The sequence below is a fragment of the Calonectris borealis genome, chromosome 20 (assembly GCF_964195595.1).
Source record: "Calonectris borealis chromosome 20, bCalBor7.hap1.2, whole genome shotgun sequence".
NCBI lineage: Eukaryota > Metazoa > Chordata > Aves > Procellariiformes > Procellariidae > Calonectris > Calonectris borealis.
This window is the reverse complement of record NC_134331.1, coordinates 14,412,858-14,424,507: the sequence shown is the minus strand read 5'-3', so window position 1 is coordinate 14,424,507 and position 11,650 is coordinate 14,412,858.

The following is an 11,650-nucleotide window of genomic DNA, read 5'->3' as shown; positions in this document are numbered from 1 at the left end:
AGGTCCTGGAGGAACCTAACTTTGCAGTAGCTTGTAACAGTGATATTAACCTGATGTCAGCAAAGAACAAAGCTCTGATTTCCCTGGTTTCTCACGTCTCTCAGATCAAGATAGTGGCCCATCTCTAATGTAGATCACTGATGAGTAACCTTTTGGTGCTGTATTTGTGAGGTAGAAATGTGAGGTCGGTTAACTGGGGTTTTCTTTCTGTACATTTAGACACATCTTTGCCATAGCAGAAATGGCCTACACGCTATCCCAATCATCAGAGCATGAGCAGTATGTTATCATCAGGTAGGAAATAAAGGTACTTTTTTGAAGGCTTGTTCATTTCTTTATGTAAGACTTTCATCTTTGTATTTCACTGTCCATAAGTTTATCATTCTGGCTCGTGTGTGAAGGCTGTCAGTAGAGAACATGAATAAGGTGGATTTTTATTTCACTCTGTGCAAATACAGTTTGAATTTAGCTTCACATCAATTCAGAGGAGTGCAAGAGAAGGTGTTTGGCATTCCACAGTGGAATCTTATTTGGGCCTGTTTTGTCAAGTTGTCTCAGTGTTTCAAACAATATAGATGTGATAGATCTTCATTTGTTGTAAATCAGTACAACTCTGCTGATTTACTGTAACAGATTCTCTGATATATCTAAATTAGGTAATTCTGTTTTGATGCCAGCTTCTTTACCTCTTGTTCCTCTAGTGGACACAGTGGATCAGGTAAAACAGAAGCTGCCAAAGCAATTGTTCAGTACCTGACCATGCTGTACCAGAGATCAGACAGCCACAGGATCAGGCAGGTAAGAGGCAACTGAGATTGGCTTTATGCTGTGATGGTTAGGCAAGGAGCGGAAGCCAAAGACAGGGTAAAGAGGCTGTACTGTTTATGTTATTTCTTCGTTCCTGTTTAACTGAGCTGGACTTTGGATGGCTTGTAGTTCAAGATGAAGCTCCCATAAAGACATGAGGACAGCTGATGTATTTGTTGTTCTGTATTTTAGTATCTGGGAGTCCTGATGCTGTATAGAGTGCTGCATCTGAGCAGAGAGATGATACCTGCCTTAGAGACCTTATAGCAGTGTCTGGGAGGTAAATCTGAACAAACACAGAGCAGAAGTAAAATGAAAGATCATAGCGGTGAAGGTAAATGGTAAATTACCTCACCAATGGCTAGAGGTAATGATACCAAGATAAATCTAAAAAGAGACTTTTTAGCCAGGCAAGAATTATTTCAGTGAAGTCCCATTTTTCTTGGATTGTCAAACTAACAGTTACTTAAGGTCCCTTTTGGGTTTAAAAACCTGTGATTGCTACTGAAGTGTTCTCTCCCTCTTTTATTCAAGCCCTGCAATGTCCTACCCATCCTGGAGAGTTTTGGGAATGCCAGAACCATCCTCAATGACAACTCAAGCCGTTTTGGAAAGCTTCTGAATGTCCACCTGCGACAGTGAGTTAAAGGAACATCTTGGGATGCTGTCCTTCCCAGCTGTCGAGGGGTGCTTGAGTGAGAAAAGGTCTAGCAGTGCTTAGAGCTCATGCAATAGCCCTCCCTCCCCTACACTCTTGTTATCAGCAGGACAGGAAGAGGGTGAGTTTACACTCCTATTTTGCTTTTAGGTTTCTTCCACAAAAGAATAGATCTTCACCTCTCAAGATGGGTGATTAATTAAGAACATAAGAATAGCTGAACTGGTTTATACCAAGGAGCCATCTAACACAATGTTGTGCCTCCAATACTGGCCACAAGCATTCACTGAGGCAACAGTAAGAACCGGCCAAATACATATAATGCTTTTCTCTTACACTCTGCTAGCTCTTAACCATTTGCAGCAGTTCAGGAGTTTTTCTGAGACTCTTGTGGTTTTCCAGTTTCCTCTTGGACTCATATAAACTTCATGCCTCTGCAACAGTCTTTGGCAAGTGTTCTACTGGTCTAACCAGTTCCATGAAAAACACCTTTTTTGTTTTGAACCTGCCTCCTTTCTAACTTCTGGTTTCTTCTTTTTTTTTTTTTTTTTTTTTCCTTTTTGACTGTTGCCAAGCACTGAGCTGGTATTTTCATGGAACTCTTTTTGACTGTTGCCAAGCACTGAGCTGGTATTTTCATGGAACTGTCTATCATAACCCCAAGGTCTCAGTCTTAAGCAGCAATGGTTAACTCGGAGCCTGTCAGTTTATATGTGAAGCTGGGATTACTTCGGCCTGTATGCGTCACTTTACATTTATCTACAATGATTTTCATGTGCCATTTTCTTGCTCACTCACTCAGTATTGTAAGATCTATCTCCATTTATTCACAGTTGACCTTCATCCTCACTGCCTTGAATAACTTCATACAATCGGGAAGCTTTGTCACATTACAGTTCAGCTCCTCTTTTAGGTCACTTATCAAACCTTGAGTTACACTCACAGGTCAGAGCACAGATACTTTGTGGAACTCTAGTGGTTGCCTTCCACTGTTAAGAGGATTAGCCATTTAATCCTACCCATGTCAGGACTTTCCCTCTTACGCCATGGTTGCTTGGTTTCCCTGAAAGTCCCATAACTTTGTCAAAACCTTTTGGAAATTCATGTAGACTGTATCCCTTATATCGTTTTTATCTGCAAATTTGTCGTCCCCTTCAAACGACTCCAGGAGGTTTGTGAGGCAGGATGTCCTTTTACAGAAGCCATATTGACTCTTCTCAAATCAATTGTATATATTAAGGTACCCACTAATTCAGCCTTTCATTAACACGTCTGCCTAATCTGCATGGGACACATGACAGGCTTAAAGGCCAATAGATCCTTGCATGCAGTTTAACTCTAGGCTGCTGGCTACATGTCCCACTATTGCTGTAGTACTTGGACATCCTGGTTTTGGTCCAGGATCACTTTGTGCAAGATGCAATTAAATTACAAAACAAAAAGGCGGTCCCTGTCCCCACAGGCTATCAGCCTGACATATGAAATGGGTGGGTAAGGTCAGATGGGGAAGTGGTAATGCAACAGCAATTGGATATGGCTGAAGGGAAGGGGCATGGCATGTTCACTGGACTATTTTCAGGATATATCCTGTGAGGATCATTCAAGTCCAAGCTCCTTTGTACTCTGGAGACTGTTCAGAACCCAAACTTGAATCTGTTTGTTTCATAGCTGCTTTCTCTGTAATAGTCTGATACAAAACACCAGTGCTGGAAAGCTTAAAAATCAGACCAGGTTGGTCTGATCATATCCTTGTTTCTCAGCAACAACTCCCTCTGCTAAACCCTCAGAGAAATGGATCTACAGAAAACCTGTCACTAGCTTCTGACAGGATCTGTTGTTGTCTTATGCTCAGTGGCGTTGTGGTGGGAACATCCATCTCCCAGTACCTGCTGGAGAAGTCTCGTGTGGTGTTTCAGGTGAGGACCAATGAGCCCCTCCCTCCTAGAGGGGTCCCTGTCTCCCTTATTAATATTTAATCTTAAATTTATTGTTAAATAACAGGGATGGGAATAAGTATGAGAATTGCCTCCCATTTCTTCTGTTAGCAAGAATTATGTCCCCTCTGTGTAGCACAAGGTGATTGCTTATTTTATTTGAGTAAAATAGGAGGTTGCTCTGTCTCAAACAGGTTGAATTAAGCCACTTATTAGAGATTACTGGAAGTTAAATATTTCCTCCACTGATTTTTCTTAATGTCTGGAGTGTGGAAAAGTTCAGATATTGGAGTCATGTGAAAGGGACTGCTCTCAGATGGAATGCTCTTAAGGTGTCAGTGAGAAACCCTGGAAAGTTTTCAAATTAAATAGTTCTTGGGTGGCTTCTGGCCTCATCTTCCTGACCTCAGAGTTTCAGTGTCCTGCTCTTTGAGTGTCTTCTGTAGGTTTTTGGAACTGAATATGAGTCAACTCTATGAACTGTGTCCCCTGTCAGGCCCATGGTGAGAGGAACTACCATGTGTTTTATGAGCTACTGGCTGGGCTGCCTGTGGAGCAGAAAGAGGAGATGTACTTGCAAGAGGCAGAGTCTTACTTTTATCTGAATCAGGTGAGTGAGGTGAGGATGCTCTGCAGCAACTGATAGAGTGAAATGGCCAAGACATCACTTCTGTTTGGTTAGTGAGGCACCTAATAACTTTGCTTCTCTCCTGATGTGTCCCTCACAGGACTATGCTAAAGTCTGCTCTCTTCCTTGTCACACCTGACCTACTAAAGAATACCTTTGTCTCTTATGTGATCTTTTCCTCAACTTTCAGGCCCCTTCTGCTCCCAAAGAAAGCCTTTTAAAAAAGGAGTCATCATGTAGGCCCATGGCTCCACCCTGTGGTGAAGAAATTATTTTCTCGTTGCCTTTCCTTGCATTTGCAATTTATTGTGAGATTGAAAAGAGCAGGGGTTATTTCTTTCTACCTTTGGCAAAACACTAGCTTCATTGACTGAGTCAATGGGTGGAAATTTTAAACCACTGAAATGTACTGCTGATTACAATCTATTTAAATTAGAAAATTGTTTGCCAGACTTATGGCAAGCCATCACCTTGGAGCACGGTTTCTTTTGTTTGAGAATATTTTCCATACTCAAGGAGTTCACAGCAATAGCAAGATATCTTTCCTATTTCAGCTGTGTGGGTCAGCTTTCCCAGGTGGGCAAACTCTTTACAGCAGCTGTGGTCATATGAGGAATCCTTGAGGAATAATTGCTATCATCTTTCCTTCAGTCAAGGAATGGACAAGTACCATTAATAACTCAAGGATGGAGGGCAATTAAGGGCCCATCCCGTAATGGGGTGATGTTCCTAGTTGGCAAAGGATCTGTATTGTAAACTAAACTCTTCAAGGTGATAGTTAACAGGAGTGTCTCAGCCTGCTGCAGAGAAGAAAAAGGAAAAAGATCAGATTGTGTGTAAAGAAGTTAGCAGAGACTGACAAAATGTCTCTTGAATCTTGGTCCTGGCAAGAAGAAGTCCAAAGGGCTACCCGGACTTCATTCTTGTCCTCATCTGAATCTGGCGATCAGCTGGAAACTTTTGTCAAAGAGTGCCCTTGTACACAAACAGGTTCTACAGACCGCCTTGACCCAGGATTTCATGAACTTTAGGGTCACAGGCAGTTGTTAGGAGTGTCCTCTTATAGGGAAAAGCACAAGAAGAGTAACAGTGATGTGCCCATGTTGTAGTGAAGCTCTGTGGCAGAGGTGAGTGAGACTATAACCCAGGATGGCTCTCTAGGCCACAGAAACCCATTTGCTTTGATACATTGGATTCTGGTACCATCTGGGGTAGCAACTCTGACATGACTTATTTGGGAGTAGCTTCTGGCATCCCTTCTTCTCTCAAGCTGCACACCAACAGTGGGCAAGGTGTAGCTGGGGTGCCTATATTGGAACCATAATAAAAAATTAGCATGTGTTGGCAAGAGAGATCTTACTCTCAAAAACTCCAGAGAGAAAAGAGACTGGTCTGTTACAAATGCTGAGCTCCCACTAGTGGTGTGTTTGATCTTTTTGTTTCAGATTCCTCCAGTCCTTAAAACATACTACTCTGAAGATTGCTGCTGGTAGCTCAGCTCCAGCCTGAGGCAAAAGGGGCTGACCACGCTTATCTGTCCATATTCTCTCAGGGCGGAGCCTGTGACATCCTGGGGAAGGAGGACAGTCAGGACTTTCTGGTCTTGGTACAAGCTCTGGAGGGAATCAGCCTCTCGGACGATCAGCTCACCTCCACCTGGGCTGTCCTGGCTGCCATTCTGCAACTGGGAAATATCTGCTTTACCTCCTATGAGGTACATTAATCCTTGGCAGCTTGGGAATAGGCTATTTGTGCTGAACATTGTTGTTATCCCATGTGGTGGGACTGGGGACATTATTCTTGACTGAAGATGATATCCTTTGAAGACTATTCTGGTCTTTTGATATTAGGCTCTAGACTGACGTAGGCGGGGACAGAAGATGAGAGGCAACTAAAGGTCATTAGAGCTTGGGTGGCTCTTTGAGGAGCCAAAATGAACCTAGATGCTGGTGTTTTGCCGAGGTTGTTACCAGCTCTGTGCAGCTGAGTGCTGTCAAGAACATTAATACTAGTGGAACCTAGTATCCCATCCATAGTTGAATCTGTTCTTCTCCATTATTTAGAAAGAATCCTATGAACATGCAGCCATCGCCAGTGACACTGAGATTCAGATTGTGGCCAATTTGTTGTCTGTCTCAGCAGATTCCCCGCAAAGTGCTGTCACTCACCGTGTCACTGTGAGTACCTTTTTGGCAATTTCTCATTCATCCTGAAACATGGAATGCCCTAGCCCAGTGCTCTGTCAGCAGAAGGTCCAACACCTTAGAGGGTCCAAAATCTGGGAGGTAACAGCAGGAGTAAAATCGTTGCTGTGCTGGATCAGTAACGGCGATGGGCTGAACCTCTCAAGGCAACTCTGTAAAGATGGAATAACTCACATCTAGGAGGGCTCTTTTCTGACATGAGGTGGCTTCAAGCCTAACACTTTGGCCAGCTGACTCCCACCCTGAAATGTGGCAGCAAAATTCTGTTTTTACTTTTTCCTTTGAGATTTGGGTAAATTCTCATGCCAAATAGAAAATATCTGTTTATTAACCGAGCTGACTTCCGTGTGGATTTAAAAAAAAAAAGTGTATTTGTGAGATAATAACAGTAAATTCCAGCTCTTTGTGTATCCAGGTGACATCCTATGATCGGATCTTCACCCCTCTGTCTGTAGAAGGAGCCATCGATGCCAGGTGACTTCTGCTGCTATTGTCTGAGTTGGTGAGATGCACCCATGGGTGCTGTCTTTGCTGTAACTGGTTCTACTCCTCTCTCATACTCAGGAACTCCATTGCCAAGACTCTGTATTACCTGCTCTTTGAGTGGCTGCTGCTGAGAATCAATGAGTGGTTGGCTCCCTGGGAATCGGACTGTGGCGTGGGCATTGTGGACATACATGGTTTTGAGGTTGCTTTTCCTATTCTTTTGATATTTTCTGGGCTGCAAGTGCATGTGCTGATTCTCCTCAGTCTCTGCCAGAAATGGAAGGGTATCTGATGGGTGGTTTTGGTTCTTTTTGGGTTTGTTTGTTTGTTTGTTTGTTTTCCCAGAAAGGAGACAGTAATTGTACCATGTAATATAGATGTCTGTGTTCAGGGGGGTACTTTTTTTTTCAGAGGCAGTAGAGAAGTGCTCTTTCAGGGTGTGATTTAACACCTTTACTATAGACACTTGTTATGAATTGCTATGTGGAGAAGCCCATAGTCTTCCATGACTGTGTGGCATAGGTAGAATCTGAAGGTACATAGGACTGGGTGGATTGCAAATAGTATTGGTGTGTGAGTGGAGTCCTAACAATTGTAGGCAGTTAACAACCTAGTCTCAGAGTGGCTTCTAGTACTCCCACCATGTCAGCCTTGCATGTTTGATACCTTTGCATGAACTCACCAGTATGATGCTGCATAGATAGTGCATATAGCTAGCTTTGGTTCTATCATTCTAAGGAAGAGGAAAATAATTTAGTTTTAAATCACAACAAAACCAGCAGTTTCAGCCAGCTTGGCCCATTGAATTAGCTCATATGCTGTCTTAAATACAGATCAAAACTGTCTTTTCAGCAAGTGCACTGGAGTTTAGAAACCAAGTTATGTATGCTGTTGAAAGGACACAAGGGGATTTTAACTCCATGGTTTGATTCTCATCTAAAGAAAGTTTGACAAATCCCCTAGAAGTTTCCTAGAGTGTTCACTTATACACAAATTCCTGTAAAAAGTAGCTCAGAGTCCTTTCCCCACAGCCTGTGTTCTGCTGCTCAGCTGTGGCTTGGGGAGCCAGATCCTTCTTCAACCTGTTTTGATGGACCAAACCCAGAAAAACACCTAGTATAAATTTGCTGTATTGATGAGCTGAGTGAGCTAACTCTTAATGAATCACATTTTAATTATTCCTGGTGCCATTACTAACAGAAGTAAGAAAAACATTTTTAATGTAGTTTTAATCTAACTGTTCCCATTTGTTCCTGAAGACTTGGATAAAGCTGGAAATATGTTAACACTATCTTTTACAACTTACTTCTTTTCACGTGCTTCAGCATATCCTGCTTTTCTGTTAGTCCCAGCCTGAGCAGGGACAAGTCCAGAATCCACTGAAGTTTCTGAAGAGATTCTCCCTGATCCGCTAGGCTTTGGATCAGGCCAGGGATAGAAGTGCAGATAATTTTGTAAGCAAAGGCCCTGCAAGGTGTTACTTTTTTAAATTGAGATTAGGATAACATCTAAAGTTCTGAGTCAGGAATTATTACCCTTGTGGCAGATATACACGCATGTCTCTGCCCCAATGAGCTCCTGGGGGCTTCCCAGACTACTTGCAGTAAGTAAATAACAGGCAGAGCAGGGGCTTAGAATGATATGGCTCATCAAGGCCTGTGAGTATTTTACTTAAGATTCCTGTTAAAATCTGTGTGTTCTGATGAATGCGGAAAACAATGGAGCATATACAGGTGGGAATGTGCATCCAAGAGTAGATCTCCTCTTCTTTGTGCTCCTTTACAGCTTGTCTTGCCTCTTGCTGTTCAGCCTAGTCAATAAACCAGGCTGAGGGCTTGCAAACCAGACATAAGATGATTTGGATTTCTCAGTTCATTCACACTTACTAATCAGAACAAGCTGTCTGAACCAGCAGGTCAGATCAGCACCACCTGGCACTGTGCATTATTAGCAAGGAGAGACAGCCTCCTGGGAGGGCTGTGGGTTGGGAAGTGACGATGCCTTTTTGTCTTTGCAGGATCTAGGTGTGAACAGCTTAGAGCAACTCTGCATCAACTTTGCCAATGAGCATCTCCAGAATTTTTTCAGCCAGACTGTCATTGCCCAGGAAGAGGTAATGGAACTTATGCCAGCAGCTGAAAGGCAGCACATATGGAATGAGCTGAGGCAGCCTCAGCTGGAGAGTACCCTTCAGCAGGGAAGCAGGGAGCTGAATGTGAACCTGGCCCTCTTAAGCAGTACTCATGGAATGCTAGTCAAACAGCTGGCTACTTAATATCTTTTACTAATTCTGTAGAAAATTAAGGGAAGGGGACTTTGTTAGTGCCCTGCTCCCTTTTACAGACTTTATAAGTGAGCTGGTCATGATCAAGGACCCGAGACTTTAGCTGGTACTTTTAAAGCCTGGGTGGTAGATTCTTTGTAGCATTTTATGTACCACTCATGTCCACCTGCAGATGAAAGCGTATTTATCAGACTTGTTACCTCTTACAGTTCACTTTATCACTCTGCTTAGGAGCCTTCCTCTCTTAAATTAGGAAAATCATTAGTGGCTTTAGAAGAAGTTTCATAAGGCAAACCCAGATAATTCTAACAGCAGTGAAACACCAGCTTCCTGATGAATAAAACAAATCCCTCTGTTAACTCCCTCCATTTGTTCTTGTTTGCACGGCTGGATTTGACTGGTTGGTCTTTCACATGCAGGAGGAATATAGCCAAGAGCAGTTAGCTTGGATTCCTATTTCCAAGATGTACAGTGAGTCATGTCTAGATTTCATTGCTGCAAAACCCCATGGCATTTTGTGTATCCTGGATGACCAGACTTCACTGACTCAGGTGAGAAGCTCTTATCCTCTTATGTGATCTCTATCACAGGATGGTTATGGCAAGGCAGTTGTTATACAAATTGAACAAGGACTGTGTTTGCACAAGTATTATTTACCTTTGGTTTAACAGCAGCTTTAAGTGTGTGAAGCCTTCCTAGGTCGGCACAGAGAGAAGGGTGATCAAAGGTTCTTCCTTCTGTTTTGCAGGAGCCATGCCTTCTTCATTCGCTGCATCACCCCTAATCTCAAAAAGGTAGGGCCTACTGAATATGTTGCAGCAGCAGGAAACATGTTTGTCATCTCATTTACAGGCCACTGACCATACTTTCCTCCAGAAGTGTCATTACCATCATGGAAACAGCCCTTGGTACGCCAAACCCAAGCTGCCTTTACCAGTCTTCACTGTGAAGCACTATGCAGGCCCTGTCACCTATCAGGTGAGCTGTCAGGGGGCAATGAGCAGTGGAGCAATAGGCCAGCTTGGAAGCATACTGTGGATGTCCTGATGGACCAGCTCAAACTGCTGTGAACAAAGCCCTCTCTTTGTAACTGCACATCCTCTAGAGCATCGGTTTATCAGAAATGAGATTCTTATTAGAAGAGGCAACTAAGCTGCCTCTGGGTGGAAGCAAAATAGGTAATGGCCTCAGCTACACAACAGCCTGCATTGCTTGTCTCAGAGCCCTGGAAATCCAGGAAAGCTGTTGCTGCTGAAAGAAAGTGAGGGGTCAAAGCCTGCTGGGCAATGTGAAGGGGAAAAGGAGCAATCCCTCCTAAAAGCAGAAGTCATTGTCCCCTCCACTCCTGGTGGCAGCAGGAACAGCAGGCTTCATTCCCTAGGGCTTTCTCCTTGTTCCACCTCTCCAATTGTCTGCCCCAAGTCAAGGTCTGTGTAAGAGGGGTGTTTGCTTGTCTGGTTGGTGGTCTGAATAGTGCGTTAAATCAGACTTTGCCTCTGCAGGTCCACAAATTTCTTAATAAAAACCGTGACCACCTGCGTCCAGAGGTACTGGATATCTTCTCTCAGAGCCGCCTCAAGGTACACTAGTGGTTCAGGATGAAGATCTCTATTGCAGACACCTAACAAGCCACTCACTGCTTTCATGTGAGAAGCAGAAAGATCCTGGTCAGGTGTCAGGAGAACCTGGAGAAACCGTGAGGAGTTTTGTTCTACTGAAGGACACTTGGAAATTGAGCAAGTTGTCTTTGCCTGCAATTGATGCATTTTATATATAAAACACACAGACTGCCTGAGGATGCAGCCGGGTTCCTGGCACTGCTAGGGGCAAGAGAGGATGGTCCCCCAGTTTCAGATAGAAGAGATTGTTATTTCCCTGTAGTTCAGGGAGCTTTGGTCATTTCTTTGTTTTTGCAGGTGGTGTCTCACATTTTCCAGAAGGCTAAAGCTGCCTATAGTCAGCAAAAGCAGATGGGGGCCAGAGGCAAAGGGCACAAGCCTCAGGCCTCCATGCTGGTGTCCAAATTCCAACAGTCTTTGCAGGACCTCATAGCCAAGCTGAGAAGGTGAGAGATGCTGTTAAGGTGCCATCCCTGCACTGGGCCAATTGCTGCACCCAGAAGTGTGTGAAGCCTTCCTAGGTCGGCACAGAGAGAAGGGTGATCAAAGGGTCTTCCTTCTGTTTTGCAGGAGCCATGCCTTCTTCATTCGCTGCATCACCCCTAATCTCAAAAAGGTAGGGCAGCACCCTGAGCTCCTTATAGAGTCCCTCAGTTCCATGAAGTCCAGTCCTCTCCAGCAGCTCTCCTTTTGCAGTTGGGGTTTGGACTTCTCTGCTTCATTTGATAGCTTGAAAATTTTCTTCCCCTTTCTGTGTCTCTCACCCTTCCCTGTGGCCATGTGAGCTGACTACATGCTGGAGTATAAGAAGCTAGTGCCAGCTGGACACTAAAGGACGTGTTGGGTTTTGTGTTCCATCGCCCATAGACCATGGCAAGATCTAACTCAAAGACAGGACAATAGAAGGAGACCCTTTCTAAACTCTCCGCCCTCTGTCTCCTTTCTTTTTTCTTTCTTTATTTCTTGTTTTAAATTTTTCTTCTGCCTTATATTCACAGCTGTCCAATATCTTTGATGTGGAGTATGTCAC